Source organism: Rhinichthys klamathensis, unplaced genomic scaffold (assembly GCF_029890125.1).
Source record: "Rhinichthys klamathensis goyatoka isolate OS25496 unplaced genomic scaffold, OSU_Roscu_1.1 h1tg000552l_1, whole genome shotgun sequence".
In the NCBI taxonomy this organism is placed as follows: Eukaryota; Metazoa; Chordata; class Actinopteri; order Cypriniformes; family Leuciscidae; genus Rhinichthys; species Rhinichthys klamathensis.
Genome location: NW_026607022.1, coordinates 908,463 through 926,101, shown reverse-complemented (window position 1 = coordinate 926,101; position 17,639 = coordinate 908,463). Strand labels below are relative to the sequence as shown.

At 45.2% G+C, this 17,639-nt stretch overlaps 1 long non-coding RNA gene across 1 annotated transcript in view; it reads right to left on the bottom strand.

Annotated features, from left to right (window-relative positions):
- LOC130073581 (uncharacterized) overlaps window positions 1-16,815 on the bottom strand; it is a 32,025-nt gene extending 15,210 nt beyond the window's left edge. The window contains exon 1 of the long non-coding RNA XR_008804376.1: window positions 16,568-16,815. This is a non-coding gene — a long non-coding RNA (uncharacterized LOC130073581). The remainder of the gene's footprint in view (window positions 1-16,567) is intronic.
- Window positions 16,816-17,639: the final 824 nt, after the last annotated feature.

The following is a 17,639-nucleotide window of genomic DNA, read 5'->3' as shown; positions in this document are numbered from 1 at the left end:
GTTTGGTGCGTAATAGGCACCAGATTAGATGGGTTTGCTGTACGGCTTTTGAAGGCCTTAGATTTTCTATCATGTAATTGAACGGCAATAGAGAAAGATTCAGGCACACTGGGTTCCCGCTTGTTTTGTAAACATTTAAGAAAGTTACTGTTTTCATAGCGGGGACCCGACACATATCACTGAGAGCTGGTATCAGTTGTTTTTGGTTCACCTAGAGCCGCTGGAGGAGGGTGTGAGCCCTGGTGCTGTGGCAGAGGCCGAAGAGCTCTCACAGGAGGAGGAGGAGGAGGAGGAGGAGGGGGAGGGCGAGCTGGGCCCGCAGGCTTTGGTGGTTGTGGGGCCTGCCGTTTTTTGGTTGACATCTGGGGATTTGCAGCAAAAGAGTGCGATAGTTTGGTTCCAGCATACACCAGTTTTTCCATTTTCTCTGAGAAGCACAGAAGTGGAGATGCTGGAGAGAGGGATAACGTGTCTGGGGAGAGGGGCTGTTGCTGTAATATGCTGTCCTGGTTTCCCTCGCTGTTTTACAGAAAAGTGTCCTTGGGAGCTGAATCTTGGAGCAGTTCTGATATGTCCCGGTCTGTCTGTGGAGAGCTCTGTGGGCGGGGCTCTGCTGAGATTGTGTCCGTGAGCAGAAGTTGTTGTGGCTGCATGGTGTTATCGTTGTCCTTGTGTGATATGTCAACCGCATGTCCATTCAGGTGCTGAAGTCAAGTCCTGTGGTCATTCATACTGTGTCCAGGTGTGTGTGTGCCATTCTGGTTGAGTGGATTGGCACACACTGCAGAAGGATGATTGAGAGAGAAGTAGATGTTGTCCTTTAGCACTCTTGAACCAAGTTTGTTTGGGTGGAGCCTATCCTGTTGAAACAGTTGCCTCTGACTCCAGAAAAGATTGAAGTTGTCAATGAAGTTCACTCCTTTTATATTGCAGGTTTTTTGCAGCCATGTGTTGAGCCCAAGCAACCGTGAAAACCTGTTTGTTCCTCTTGCTGGTAGTGGTCCACTGATGAATGGCTGAACTTTCAGTCTTTTAAGTGTTTCAAAAAGTTCATTGAAATCCTTCTTAAGGAGTTCTGACTGCTCTTTATGAATATCATTTTTCCCCACATGAATGATGAGTCGATTTGCAGTCTTATGTTTCATCAGAATGTTCTGAAGTTCCCTATTTACATCAGAAGTCGTTGCTTGTGGAAGGCAGCACGTAGTTGTATCCCTGCTAATAATGTTTCTGATTATGGAGTCACCCACTATCAGAGTCCTGTGCTCGGCTGCGCTCTGAGCTGAGTGCCGCTGTCTGCTCGACCTTGAGCGCCAGTTAGCAGTGTTGGTAACTGGCTGATTCAGTCTGTGTTCGAACACATTCATCACATTCAGGGATTCCTCATTCATTAATACTTCAATACTATTGGGGCGGCAGTGGCTTAGTGGTTCATGTTGGTTGTCTACAAACCGGAAGGTTGGTGGTTCCATCCTCGGTTCCACCTGACCAAGTGTCGAGGTGTCCATGAGCAAGACACCTAACCCCAGCTGCTCCCGACGAACTGGATGGCGCCTTGCATGGCTGCCGTCGCCCGTCGGTGTATGAATGAGTGTATGAATGAGTGTGTGAATGGGTGAATGTGAGGCAAATTGTAAAGCGCTTTGGTGGCCATTGGGTCTGTGAAAGCGCTATATAAATGCAGTCCATTTACCATTTAACATTTAAATCTGTTCTCAAGATTTATAGGCGGTGGTAGTAGACCAGTGTTTGCAATCCTTGTCAGAGCCGTATCTGGGGTAGAGGATGCTACTGCAGCAATATGTGATGCTCGTGACAATCTGATGTCTCGAGTGCCTTTGGGTCTCGCTCCCTGTTTGTGCCATCGATTTGTAAGTCGATCGGCTTGTTTCTCGACACTCAGTATGCCCTGTATTGGAGCACTAGATTCATGGGACTTACCGGCTGTATGCTGAGGGCGTCCATGACGAAGCTCTGTTGTGTGTTCCATCTGGTTTGGTGGTCCCACAAATAACTTTGTTTCAAGAACTGCAATCCTTTGTGAAAGTCTCTGGCAGTTAGTGCAGCAAGTAGATTCCAGAAGAGGCATTTTCTCTTATCCTTTTGCAGTTGTGTTTTCCCTTCCCCGGAATTTAAGCTTTCAGTGGGAGGCTGGTCGGAGAAAAGAATTCTGCTTTTTTGTAGTAATCAAGCGTTTGAGCACTGTGCTGATTTGTTGAAGTTAAAATTAGGTGATAAAAGGAGATAAAATTTAAAAATATAGAAGCAATGGAGCGATTAAAAAATAAAAAAGCGATAGAGCAAAGAATAAAAAAAGCGATAGAGCAAAGCACGGAGCAGTAAGCAGGAGCGTCCGAACAGTCAATGAACAGCTGGATGATACAGTCAACTTGGGACTGGATTATATCCTACAACATCTGGACAAACCAGGGACTTATGTGAGGATCCTGTTTGTGGACTTCAGCTCGGCCTTCAACATCATCAAACCAAACATCCTCCTGTCCAAATGTGATGCCCTGTGCCCGCCTCCAACTGTCAGTGGATCTCCAGCTTCCTGTGCCCGCCTCCAACTGTCAGTGGATCTCCAGCTTACTGTGCCCGCCTCCAACTGTCAGTGGATCTCCAGCTTCCTGTGCCCGCCTCCATCTGTCAGTGGATCACCAGCTCCCTGTGCCCGCCTCCAACTGTCAGTGGATCACCAGCTCCCTGTGCCCGCCTCCATCTGTCAGTGGATCACCAGCTCCCTGTGCCTGCCTCCATCTGTCAGTGGATCACCAGCTCCCTGTGCCCGCCTCCATCTGTCAGTGGATCACCAGCTCCCTGTGCCTGCCTCCATCTGTCAGTGGATTACCAGCTCCCTGTGCCCGCCTCCATCTGTCAGTGGATCACCAGCTCCCTGTGCCTGCCCCCATCTGTCAGTGGATCACCAGCCCCCTGTGCCCGCCTCCATCTGTCAGTGGATCACCAGCTCCCTGTGCCCGCCTCCATCTGTCAGTGGATCTCCAGCTCCCTGTGCCCGCCTCCAACTGCCAGTGGATCTCCAGCTTCCTGTGCCCACCTCCACCTGTCAGTGGATCACCAGCTCCCTGTGCCCCCCTCCATCTGTCAGTGGATCACCAGCTTCCTGTGCCCTCCTCCATCTGGATCACCAGCTCCCTGTGCCCGCCTCCATCTGTCAGTGGATCACCAGCTCCCTGTGCCCACCTCCATCTGTCTGTGGATCACCAGCTCCCTCTGCCCTCCTCCATCTGTCAGTGGATCACCAGCTCCCTGTGCCTGCCTCCATCTGTCAGTGGATCACCAGCTCCCTGTGCCCTCCTCCATCTGGATCACCAGCTCCCTGTGCCCGCCTCCATCTGTCAGTGGATCACCAGCTCCCTGTGCCCGCCTCCATCTGTCAGTGGATCACCAGCTCCCTGTGCCCGCCTCCATCTGTCAGTGGATCACCAGCTCCCTGTGCCCGCCTCCATCTGTCAGTGGATCACCAGCTCCCTGTGCCCGCCTCCATCTGTCAGTGGATCACCAGCTCCCTGTGCCCGCCTCCATCTGTCTGTGGATCACCAGCTCCCTGTGGACGAGGAGCCCGGACTGGCTCGAGCTGGGCGGACTGCTGGTGCCTGTGCTCTCGCTGTGCGCTACGGACACAGATAGAGTTCGTCTGCTGCAGAGAATTTCAACAATGGCAATTTCTCCTGGACGAAATCTCTGAATCAGACGAGCACACGGACGTTTGTGTTGTGATGTGAACCATCCTAGTGTCGCACCGCATATGTTCTGACTGAACATCCAGGTATCATGCAATAATTCACCATATAGAAAGAAATACAAACGAGGAGTAATTCGCTAATGAGTTTGCCAATGTAACGGGTCCGTTGTTGTGGGAAGAAGGAGGCGGAAACCGGCGAACATTTAAACATTTTTATAGTAAAATAAACAAATACAAAACAAAAGTATAAGCCAGCTGGCCACACACAACAGAAACAAAACATAACATAAAATCAGGCCTTTTCCTTTTGTGCCTCCGCTCCTCCGTGAGAGATATGAGGCCGCTGCGTCTCACAGGTGTCATTCATTATCACTCACGCCACCGGCCTCGCGCCGTCCTCTTACATCCCTCGCCCTCGTCCTGCTCGCCACAGCCAACTAACTAGACATTTTGTGTGAAATTAATTTCAAACTCTTTTGGCAGCTAGCCTTGTAAACGGAAGAGTGATTTCTTTTCTCTGATGTTTGCGCTGTTCTGGATTAGTGGGAGTGGCTTGCGGAGCTGTGAAATGTGGTGCATTGTGGGAGTTGTTGTCTTACATACAAATGCGGCCAAAAGTTATTTTCTGTCTTTTCTCGGTCAAGAGGGCACCAAATTCAAAATTTATTTTACATTTCGACTACATATATGACCCACTTTCAATAAAGATTAATATTGAAATGGGTGAAGTGACCCTTTAAGCTAGTGGTGTGTAAAGTTTTTTTATTTTATTTTTATTTTTATTTTTTGAACAAATATAACGTAACCTTGGTTCTCTCTAGAAGAGGGAACGAGTACTGCGTAATATCTTATGCTAGGGGAAAACCTCTTTTCCACGAGATATTGAAGCCAAAAAATTATCCTTAATTTTGAATTCATGTAAAACGCGTTGCGGCAGCATACAGACATAGGCAAAGGCGGCTTGCGTGCCTATTGGCTGTCCTGCGGCAACTGCTGCAGCCTATCGAGAGAGGCCCTTTGGTGACGGTCCAATGGGGGCGCTTCGCGCCCACTGCGTCACCTTCCCGCTGAAGTAGGCGTGGCCTAGCCCTATAAATATAGCTCGATGGGCTGATATCACTGGTTTTTCATCGCCAAAGCGAACCAGAGCGTGTTGCAGGCAAGGCAAGATACGCAGTACTCGTTCCCTCTTCTAGAGCAGTAGCGGTTTTAGGCACGGGCGAACCGGGCAGTCGCCCGGGGCGGCATTTTTTCATGTCACATGGGGGGCGGCACGAGCAGTTAAAAAAAATCCTCTGCGCCGCGAAGGTTTTCTATTTTCTATCATTTAAATTCAATTATTGGCAATGGCGCCCCTGCTTGCTGAGAAGGTGCCGTGCACAGAAGCTATGTCAAGGGGGTCTCCAGATTGGAGGTAGCTAACCAAGGGGCCGTTTACATATCGCGTCTTTTGCGCGCTCGAGGTCGTTATTTCAAATGTAGGCGCACGGGAAGCGCGCTCATAATTGAAGCGACGCGCTCATTTTTTCCAGGAGCAGCGAGATGAACATTTTTAATCTTTTCAGTATGGGGGTGCACCCAAACACGTGGGTGTTTTTCTCTTCTCCGTAAATAAATCTTTTAGCAGAGCTACAGCAAGCGTTTTTCTGTGGTGGAAATCCATTAGCTACTAAAACTTCTTTGTCGTTGTGGAGAGCGCAGTGCATGGTTGTATAGCAACGACAGCCATGGGAAAATCGGACCGAATTTTACTATTAATAATAAAAAATAAGCTACTGTGCATTATAAATGTCAGGAATTTATCTTTATTGACCCATTCTTTTTATAAAGATGATTTAAAGGCTGAATTATGTGAGGTTTATCTTTTTATAAAACCTTTTTTGTCAAAAGTTTATTTGCGCTCGAAGGGGGTCTCGCCCAGGGTGTAATTCAATGTAGAACCGCCACTGTTCTAGAGAGAACCGAGGTTACGTTAGTAACCGAGTACGTTCTCTTACAAGAGGTTCTCTCATACTGCGTAATATCTTACGCTAGGGGAACACAGTGTAAAACGCTGTGCGTGCTGGGATCCAACACCAAAGTCCCAAGGGCAGGTGCCCGGGGCTCATATAGTGCACAATCACCAGGGACTCACAGAAAGTCTGAGAAGAGAGACTAACAGCGTCATTCCCAATAAGCTAGCATCCAAAGGGAGCTAATCACTGTTGCAGTGTTTCACACAGTCAGGGTGAAAACAATCGGCCTGAACTGTGTAACAGTATGGGTCTTACTTTTGCCCATGGGGTAATTTTATCGGTCAGCGAGCAGTACTCAAGCGATTTTAGTATTCTGCGCCGAAGCAGCGGGGCAGACAGTACTTGATTTTATACCGATAGTAGTTTAGCCTGTAAGGCGGGAACCTCTAGGTTATAAAACCTTATAAATGTAGACGAGGAGGTCCAGCCTGCCGCCATACAGATATCTTGTAAGGTAGTCCCGCTAGACCAAGCCCACGACGAGGCCGTGCCTCTTGTGGAGTGCGCTCTAACACCTAAAGGGCATTTAAGGCCTTTTGACGTGTATGCCAGCGCTATGGCGTCAACTATCCATCTGGATAGGCTCTGTTTCGACACGGCTAGTCCCTTAGCACGCCCGCTGAACGAAACGAAAAGCTGCTCAGTCTGTCTGAAAACGGACGAGCAAGATACATAAGCTCTTAATGCTCTGACTTGGCAAAGGAAGCTAGCGTCGTTATAAACCAGCAGGGCGGACAGGGAAATAACCCGGGCCCTGAATGGTGTGTTGAGGGATTTAGGCACATATCCGTGTCTTGGTTTGAGTATGACTTTCGAGTCATTTGGCCCAAATTCCAAACATGTCGCGCTCACTGAGAGCTTTTGCAAATCCCCTATGCGCTTCACTGAGGCGAGAGCCACAAGAAACGCTGTCTAGAACGACGGGCACCTTTCATGGCTTCCAGAACCGTGGAAAGGTCCCACATGGGGATTGAGGGGGGTCTGGGAGGATTTAGTCTCTTAGCTCCTTTTAGGAAGCGGATGACCAGATCATGTTTCCCAAGTGACTGGCCAGTCGCGGGTTTTGTAAACGCAGCTATGGCCGCCACATAAACTTTGAGCGTGGATGGGGTTCTACCCTTATCCAGCAGCTCCTGAAGGAAGGAAAGCACTTCCGTAATCCCGCAATGGCCTGAGAGAGGAGGTCTTTCCTCGTCGGTATTGGCCATGGGGCAGTGCTCGTCAGCTGCATCAGGACTGGGAACCAAGCTTGGTTCGTCCAGAGCGGAGCCACAAGGAGCATTGAGCATCCGTTTTCCCTGATTCGTTCCAGCACCTGAGGCAGGAGCGAAACTGGGGGAAAAGCATAGAGCGGGCAGCGGGGCCAGACGTGGGCCAACGCATCCCTGCTCTTGGAGAAAAACTTCGGACAGTGAGCATTCTCTCGGGACTCAAATAGGTCTACCTGCGCTCTGCCGAATGTTTCCCACAGCAGAAGGACCGTCTGCGGGTGCAGAGACCGTTCTCCTGCTGGAACCTTGTTTCTGGACAGTCTGTCTGGCCCCAAATTCAGGCGACCAGGCACATGTGCTGCTCTCAGTGAGCGCAGATTGTGCCGAGCCCAGACCAGGAGGCGTTCCGTCAGCCTGGAAAAGTTTCGGGTTCTGACGCCGCCCTGGTGATTTATGTAGGCTTCCACCGACATGTTGTCCGAGCGGACTAAGACGTGGTATCCTTTTATTCGGGGACAAAAGCGCCTCAGCGCATTGTCGACTGCCATCATTTCCAGTCAGTTTATGTGTAGGAGCTTCTCTCGTTCTGACCACAGGCCAAAGAACGGTCTGCCCTCGTGCAGCGCTCCCCATCCCGAGGTGGAGGCGTCCGTGGATACCACCTGCACACTCGAGGAAGTCCCCAGGCTTACACCTGACTGGTACCAGTTGGTCGCTCTCCAAGGTATCAGAGCTGTGACGCATTTCTGATCGACCTTGAGGTGAAACAGACCGGAGGCCCAAGCTCGAAGCGGTACTCGTGCTATTAGCCATAACTGCAGTGGGCGCATGCGAAGCAGACCCAGCTGGAGTACTGATGATGCTGAGACCATGAGACCCAGCATTTTCTGAAACCTCTTAAGCGGGACTATAGTGTCGCAGCGGAAGGATTTCGTGATGCGCTGAATGTTCAGTCTGCGCTCTGGCGACAGTCGCGCTGTCATAGACAGCGAGTTCAGTTCTGTGCCCAGGAAGGATATATTTCCTGACTGGGAGACAGCGAATTTTTCGCCCAATTGACTGTGAGACCCAGATTCTCGAGGTGCTCGAGTAATATTGTCCTGTGTTCTATGAGCTCTGAATGAGATCGAGCTAGACTCAGCCAATCGTGTATTGACATGCCTGGCCCTCGAAGGCGAATCTCAAGAATCGCCTGTGACGTGACGCTACTTGTATCTGGAAGTAGGCGTCCTTCAGATCTATTGACATAAACCAGTCCCCTTGGTGAATTTTTTTGTGCGAGGATTTTCCTGGTTGTGAGCATTCTGAACTGGCGTTTCATAAGCACTTTGTTCAGCTGTCTTAGATCTAGAATGGGCCTGAGACCCCGGTCTTTTTTCGGTACCAGAAAATATCTGCTGTACACTGGGCACTGAGGCACTGAGCCGTGGGCACGTTCACTACATTTAATGCACAATTGACATGAGTCGATTTTATTTGTGCGAGCCCTGCACTGTGGCGGGCTGTGTTTGTGTGTAGAAATTAACACTGGGCTGTGGGCATTTTTATTACACTCATAACACCATCGGCTGTGGCCGGAATACCAGAAAATACACTGCTTATGTGATTTATCTGGGTCACCGTGGAAACGGCATTTGTGTGCAGGCAAGCGGGCCGTGGTCCCGGCTTTCTTACTGCAAAATACACGGGAACAGTCGCATTTTCTGGAACTGAACGAGCGAAAAGTTTCGGTGGAAGTCTGGCCGCGCCGAGACTTAAACACCGTTGTTTTCCTGAGGCTAGGAAGACTTGTGTTGGTTTCGTTTCACAGAAACCGTGGTACATGCAGTGTGTAGTGTTTGTGGGCACTGGGTTGTGGGCACATTCACTACATTTGATGCGCAATTGACATGCGTCGATTTCATTTGTGCGAGCCTTGTACCGTGGAGTTCTGTGTTTGTGTGTAGAAATGAACACTGGGCTGTGGGCATTTTATTACACTCATAACACCATCGGCTGTGGCCGGGATACCAGAAATACAATACAATGCTTATATGATTTTTCTGGGTCGCCGTGGAAACGGCATTTGTGTGCAGGCAAGCGGGCCGTGGTACCGGCTTGTTTACTGCAAAATACACTGGAACAGTCGCACTTTCTGGAACTGAACGAGCGAAAAATTTCGGTGGAAGTCTGGCCGCGGCGAGACAAAATTGTATCTGCTGCGAGAGCCGGAATCGAACACGGGTCTCTCACGCAAAGGATCTGTGTTCCGCCACTGAGCCACAGGGGGAAATGACATTACCTTGAGCAGATAAGAGAGTGTCATCCCAGTTTTGTGTGTGTCGGCGTTTGTTTGCAGGCGTGCGTGTTATACAACAGGCTCATTGCTGCAATATTGACATTTTCAGCCGCTCAAATTAAGAGGAGCTGAGAAATGTTTAAGAAATGGAGATTGGTCTGGCCTCGGCGGGACTGAAACACACTCTTTCCTCATTTCGCCGGTGACGCATGCCCACGGGGGGCGGGGGCGGGGTAGCTTTCTTATAACGTAAAGAAAGCTAGCCGCGGTATAGAGAGCGTCATCACAGTTTTGTGTGTGTCGGCGTTTGTTGCAGGCGTGAGTGTTATACAACAGGCTCATTGCTGCAATATTGACATTTTCAGCCGCTCAAACTAAGAGGAGCTGAGAAATGTTTGAGAAATGGAGATTGGTCCGGCCTCGGCGGGACTAAAACACACTCTTTCCTCATTTCGCCGGTGACGCATGCCCACGGGGGGCGGGGGCGGGGTAGCTTTCTTATAACGTAAAGAATGCTAGCCGCGGTCTTGATGCTGGCCCGTTTCCCTGACGACTCGCGGACAGAAGGGGGGGAAGGTCCACAGAGCTAGCCCAATCCTCACTGTCCGATGCCAGGATAGAGCAGCTGGCCTTCTCTACAGATGCAGCTATCTCGTCGTCATGTCCATGCAAATGGTATAAACCATTTGCCATTGCCACACAGTCACCTGACGCCCCAGTGCTCCCACTACAATCATCCCTCCTTTAACTAGTTCTAATGAAAATGTAATTCCTGATATCAGAAATATACATTTTTACTATAAAAAGTACATTCTTAATATCAAGAATTCACATTTTAAACAGTACAAATTTAATTATTGATATTTAAAATGCATCCTGTGAATGAATAAAAGCTAAAATGGCTTGCCATAGCATGTCACTGTATTTTAAATTATAAAAGCAATACTTGTTACTTGATGGTTATTATTTACTGAGGGATGTGCATCCATATTGACCAGTGTGTACAGCCAATCAACATTTTAAAAGCAATATAGCCTATAAATCAATAGTCAATGTCAATGCATTGCTTTCCATCTTGCTTTATTGCAGAGTTGTAACTAAACTGGCATTGTCTTGTTTTAAAAGTATGTGCATCTACAATGAGAAGTGCCATCACGCCCAAGTCGCCCATATATTGTACTAGTCCCCACAGATGTTTTGCTAGAAAGTCCGTGTTTCATTTCAGACAGAGAGAGACATGCATCAACTTCACTTTACTGTTCTTTACTGACACCAAACTTGGAGAGGAGAGAACACAAGTCTACCTGATCGCTGTTCCCGAAATTCACTCTTATGGTGTTTTTTTCTCTCTTTTCGTGACTAGAAGTATAGTTCCGGTTAATTTTCTCATCGATGTTGTAAACTTTGATTGACGCGCTTTGACACGAGGGGGAGGCGGGGCCTTGAGTAATTTGCGGGGGCCTACACAACTTGCGTAGTGTGCGTATAGGGAGGATCGGCTCTGACCATTCCCATCATGTTTTGTTCTTCTTGACTGTCTGTGGGACTTTTCATTTCTAGAATGGCAATGATCTTCTCACTGTCAGTGAGAAGACATGATCTTCTCACTGATCTTTTGACAGTTTATCCCTTAAGCTGGGTGCACACTGCGATTTTGGCCATGATTTGGCCATCTGAGACACATTTTGCAAGTCCTAAAAGATTGCTCTGATTCTTGGTGAAAATCAGTTTTCTTAGTTTGACATGTTCACCGACATGTTAATGACCGTTGCGATCAAATTTCACCTCCAACGTAATTCTGGCAGTGTCAGAAGATGTGACTCTCCTACGACGACCGTCCATTTGTCTCCGTTTTTTTAAGACAACCCATAACCAAATTTAACGTTAGAGATTTCTTTGTAGCCATCATTTCAATCCACCATTTCAAAGGGAAGATCCCCAAATGATGATGTCATCAATGTAAGCTCTGACTTCAAGTCCTTCTATGATATTCCCCATCGCTCTGTGAAAGATTTCTGATGCAGAGACGATTGGAAACTGTAGTCTGGGGAAAGTATATCCACCAAACGGAGAGTTGAAGGTTCAGTATTTTAACCTGTTCTCATACAGAAGTATTTGCAAAACTCCTTGTGAGGCATCAAGCTTTGTTAAAAATTCATTTCATTATTTCTTCAGGTTTTGATGCTTGATAGTGCTCACGCTTTATGTTCTCATTTAGACACTATGGAGTTCACCCAGTCCGTTGGCTCTTTTGATAACTCCTAATGTGGTCATCCTGTCTCATTCTTTCTTTAGACGATCATTAAGCGGTGCTGGAACTCGAGGATCCATTACAGGTTGTGCATTTTCTTTCAGCTGAATCTTGTGAACATAAGGAAAGACACCAAAGCCTTTAAACACATCTGCGAAGCTCTGCACTGTGTCGCAGTTGCTTGTACTCACAGCTGAACTGTGATGGTTGATGTGGTTCACCCTTTTGACAAGATTCAAGTTCTCACAGGCTTTGTCACCCGGCAGGGACTCTAGTTCCTCGCCAGAGAAAAGTTCACGAGTTCACACTTACAAATAAGTCAGATAGAATAAATGGTATGTGTATTTGGCGTAATTTCCGAGGACTTCATATGTGGCTCGAACCCGGTAGGAACAAACCAAGAGTGAGGAGTCGGGCTGGTGGAGGGATGCTGAAAACTGTCGAGGAATGTAGATGGATAGATTATTATAGATTACTTCTCCCTAACTTTGTTAATAAAACACCATTAGGTGATGCATTTTCTCTTTCACTATTACTTTTAGCTGCATATGCTTAGAGTGTCATTGCTTTGTCCGGTGTGGTGTATCATCCTCAGATGTATCATCTTGACAGATCACTCTTTTTGTCTTTCTGTTCATTTAGAAACACATTGTTCTGGCGAAATGATTTTTACCTTTACATTTCGCACATGTTTTCCAAAAGCTGGACACTGCTTAGGCTGATGCTCGGTACCACAACGTTTGCAACTATAAACACCATTCTTCTGTTTTACAGCTCTGGATGTGTGTCGCTTCCCCTTTGAAGGAAACTGCAGCGATTGTGGCATCTGTGCTTGCAGACACGCTCTTGCTTCATCTCACCAAACGTTAATTTGGGCAAGTTTACTGGCTTGACAGATCTTAATTGCCTTTTGAAAAGTAAGCTCCGTTTCTCTCAATAAACATTGTCTGACTTTTTCTTCAGAAATGCCAAAAACAGTGTGATCCCTTAACATTGATTCACTCAGCTGGTCAAAATGTCTTGAATTTGTGTCTCAGGTCAGTCAGGAAGCTGTCAAACACTTCATGCGTGAACTAAACGCATGAAAGTTTTCATAAGTTCATAAGTCTTTCATAAGTTTCATTCTTTTTAGGTGAACAGTGAGCATTGAATTTGGCCAGCACATCATCGAGCTTGTTTTTATCTGCATTTGGGTTCAGCTTTTTGACTGTTTAAGTTTTCACAATAGTTCTATCTCTGTGTTTCAACAAAAAAAAAAAAAAAAATATCCAGTGAACCAACAATCATCAGTAAATAAACCTAACGTGCTTCTGGCTTCGTGTCTGTCCCGATGGCTGCCATGTGTAACTCAAATTGCTGCCTGAAACTGTGGCAGTCGCTGTCAACATTCCTGTGAGCTTCAAATTCTCTGCCGGTTTCAAGGTCTCCATTATGTTGCTTTTACAACAAGCTGTTTTTAGTTTGAGTTCACTCCTGGACCATGTTTTGTTCAGTGATTTGAATAAAATATTTTTCAGTGCAGTTTCAACATTTTCTCTGAACACTAAAGCATGTTTGTATTCTTCATTATTCATAGCATTATTTACATAATACTAAACACAGCGCCATCTAGTGGCTTTCTTGAGTAACAGACACAATCACTGGATCTCATTACAGAGACTGAGTAAATAACTCCTGATAACATGTGAGTTCAGGGTGAGCCACTAGATGGAGGAGTTGCTCCTCAGACGAGACCACAGAGACAAATCACACTAGAGATTTAAAGACTTTATCATCGCCTGTTGGAGGAAATGGAGGATCGATATGTTGTGTTTATGTATTTCACTGTGATCTCAAAGTATACTATAATGTGTCCCAAATCAACAAAAGTAGAAAATTAATGAGCTAATAATAATAATGTAAACATTTACAAATAATGTTTAAATAATATATTAAAAAATGTAAAGCTTTATATGTGGCTTAAATATTAATATGTTTGGACTATAATTTATAAAATTTCAAATCTAGGTTCCAATGGTATAGAAACGTTGTGTACACTTGTGTTTTACATTTTGAGATTCTAAGAAGATTAAAGCAGCAATTCCGTTTTTTTCAAACTGCGACCCCTAGAGTCGCTGTGGAGTACTTATACTGTCGTGAATAGCACTCACGCAGAGATGGCTCGCACTCACGGCCGGATCCCCTCCCCTGTACACCGGTACCTGTTCAGTAGGATGGACGCTGTAACGAGTGGAAATAAGGTATGGCCCCTTTAAGAGCTGCGCGCGCCCAACACCACATGTATACGGCGCCGGGTTATTTCTGTTTGATGCTCATTTTATCAGAATTTTATCAGATCTGTTTTTTTGCCGTAAAGCATTTCGTTACGTCGCGAGACCTGATATCACACGATACTTCCTAACACTGAGGCCGGCGGCTCGCCGGCCCAAAGTTGCAAGGGTGGTTTTGCGGCTCACAGGCACCAGGGGGGTGTGAGACGACCAGAGCCGGACAGTAACGGAGTACATTTACTTGAGTACAGTACTTAAGTACAATTTTGAAGGATCTGTACTTTACTTGAGTATCATTTTTGGGGAGTACTCATGACTTTACTCAAGTACATTTGAGAGGCAAATATTGTACTCTTTACTCCAATACATTTCTATCCATAAACGTGAGTACCCGAGTAAAAAAAAAAAAAAAATCTCGGAAACCCTCAATTTGTTGTTTCCCTCTCAAACGTGATTGGATTGTGCAGGCGCCACTGATTGGGACAGCCTATCAGCAATCACCTTCAGCTTTCCACCAAAGTCAACTCCATGGTCAGATTTTATATTACACATTAATGTAAGCCAAGCATTTGGTTTGATGTTCTTGAGTATGTGGTGTGTTTAACACAGTCAGGTTCAAATGTGGCAGTGGCGTACCCACGAGGGATTTCTGATTTCTTAAAAAAAAAACTTCAGGAGGCAAAATATTTTACTGATTGTGTGAATTACACTGCACAAACCAAAAATAGGCTACTACCCAGCGAATGAAGAAGGGTTGGCGCTCAGTCTCCACAGTACATAAAATATTAATTTTGTTTTATTTTATTTTTCGGGTTTGCATTTATGAGGAAAAAACTATGTTATGGACGTGTTCTCCGTTACGGACGTGAGCGTTCTGAAAGCGGCATAAAAAATGCTTTAAAACTTTCACAGAGACATCAAACAGAAAACACAAAACCTTTCTTTAACCTGAATTTCGTTTTGCATTAATTGTATCTTAATTTTAATCAATGTTTCATCAACCAATTGCCTGGGTTTAATAAATAAGAAGTAAATAGCAGACGATAGATAAGAAATGGAGGCGCCGGCACGTGAACTGGATCTCGTCTCATAAATGAACCGAAACTCCGTGTATAAGGTAGCCTACTTGCCTCTCACAGACATGTCTACTTTTAAACAGAAAAATTCAAAACGAAAGAAAACAGACTACAGACTGTTCTCTGCTTATGTAATCCGTATGAAATGTGCATTTCTCTCTGGCGCGTCCACTACTGAAGATCGCGAGTCAGCATCGTCAACTTCATCTAGCCGACACTGACAAAGAAAACACTTGTTTATTAACAAGTGTTTATTAATAAACAATTAAAATATCTCCTTGCTATATTTTACATATTCATAATCATTCCTTTTGCCGGTTCTTTGTGACAGCTTTTAGGTGCTTTATTGGCAGCGCCACCCTTACATGTGGTGTGTGTGTGTGTGTGTGTTGTCCCCGCATTTAAAGATGGGACCCCCCAAAATTTTAATTAAATTAAATAAAGCAACATGGTAGATGAAAATGACTTGATTTTACTTTCAATTCCTTTTACATTCTCCAAGGTATTAACATTAACATTTTTCATAACTCCATGTAGGACGTTTCTGTGCATAAATGTAAGCACTGTGGCAGTAGATTAGTAATGCAATATTTAGAAAATTTACTCTTGTACTCTTGATACTCAAGTACTTTTAAAAACAAGTACTTTAGTACTTTTACTTAAGTAGACATCTGAATGTAGTACTTTTACTTGTACTTGAGTAAAATTTAGCAAGGGGTATCTGTACTTTTACTCAAGTAACAAAGCTCTGTACTCTGTCCGCCTCTGGAGACGACCACCATTCAACACGAAATCAGTAATATAAACATTACAATGACTCCACAGCTGTTCGGTTAAGGTAAAAAAGTTACTTAGTTCACCTTTAAGACAGGCAACCCAGGTGTCTGTCAGGCTGATTGGATTAGCATCTATGCATTTGAATGACACTGTTTTGCTGATGAGATGAGGGCTTGGGAAACTCCAGTAACGGGCTGACTCCTGTACTGCATTTGCATACTTTGTTTAGATTGTCTCAACCTCGATGTATTGAAAGCTATAAACTCTACTGTGCTGACTAATAGTCAGACTTGGATGACTACAGTGACGAACAGTGAGTCCTCAATAAAGAGTAACTTCTGCTTGAAAGATATCCTTTGTCACCATTATGTTATGTTCATAGACTTTCAGTTTGTTTTCATTCCTCACTTGTGTTTCCCTGTCTGTGTCTGTAATAGAAAGTGTTTGAACTACTTTCATCTCCGTCTTCCTTGCTGCGAGCCGTGACAATCCCAACGTCTCCTGGTCTCTGCTTCGACAAAGAAAAAGTTTAAAACACTATATATAAAGTTGATATCCAGGAGGAGTTCGACATAATAAATGTAATGAAACATGGCGAGACTCTTGAACCTCAGAGTGAGAAACTTTATTGATAAAGACAAGCAAATACATGTGACAAATATACAGCTGTAGTAAAGTGAGATCTGTGTGACTCTTTATTTACTTTTTTATATATCAGAGATAAATATGAACAAAGCTTTACAAATTAGTTTATAAAAATCTGACACTGAAAGAGAGAACAGAAGCTCAATCAATAGTATATACTATGACAAAAATTCTAGAAAACAAAAACACACTTGAAGAATCTTTAAAGTTCAGCGTTCTGCTTTACATTTCAACACTTCCTGAAAAATATGAACATATAAAACTGTACATTAATAAATCTCACAAATATTAATATATGCTAATTGAGTTAGTGAGAAATGACATCATCAATCATGCACCTGATGTGTGAATATGTGCTTGATCTTGTTCAGCTCTTCTGGATCTGATGTCATAAACCAGAATGATGACAGTAGCCACGCCCACCAGAGCAGAGAGGACCAATCGGATCACAGCTTCAGTAGGACCACAACAGTGGACAGAGTCTGAGGAATAAACACATCAAACTGAGATCAGATCAGTCAATAAACACTAATATCAGCGCTGACATCAACTAATATTTCTGAATACACAGAAATATGATCAACAATCTTATGAGTTCATTTCAAACTAAAGTGATTCAACAATTCAATATGTAACTAGTTAATAAAATAAGAATATTTGAAGCACAGGACAAATTATCTCTACTCACCATTGACAGAAACTCTGAATGCTTTTGATGAAATGAATATTCCTGAAATTATCACTAATTCATAACGTTCTTCATGTTCAGTTGTGGTGTGTGTGATGGTCAGAGATCCAGTTTGATTGTCCAGCTTCAGCCTGTCTCTGAATCTCCCATCAAGAACATCATCATATACAGTGATTCTGGTGACCCGTCTACTGATTTCTGCTATTAAAGTCTTTCCAAACCTCCACTGAATCCAATCATCATCTTTTCTTTCAGTAAGATCAGAGTTTAGAGAGACTGAATCTCCCTCCATCACTGACACTGACTTCACTTCATCTGTCAAACACACAGAGAACAAACAGAACAAACAGTTTCGTTGTCATCCGACGGAACTCGGAGTGACAACGAAAGGGAACGGAGACGTTCCGTCGGATGACGACGAATGGGGGTTTCGCTTAGAAAGCCAATCGACTTCGAGTACTACAAAACGAGCCAATGGCAAAGAAATGCCATGGGTCTGCGGAATTTGCATAGCGTAACTCCGCCTCACCTCGTGGGTATTTAAGGAGAACGCTGGCAGCAAATAGGCATGTTTTCTTCGCTGAGGAGCCAAGACTGAGCTCAGGTGATCCCCGCGGTACAGCGGAAGTGGCAGGCAGACGGAACGTCTCCGTTCCCTACTCAGGGAACGAGGGTTACATCCGTAACCGAGACGTTCCCTTTCGTTGTCACTCCGAGTTCCG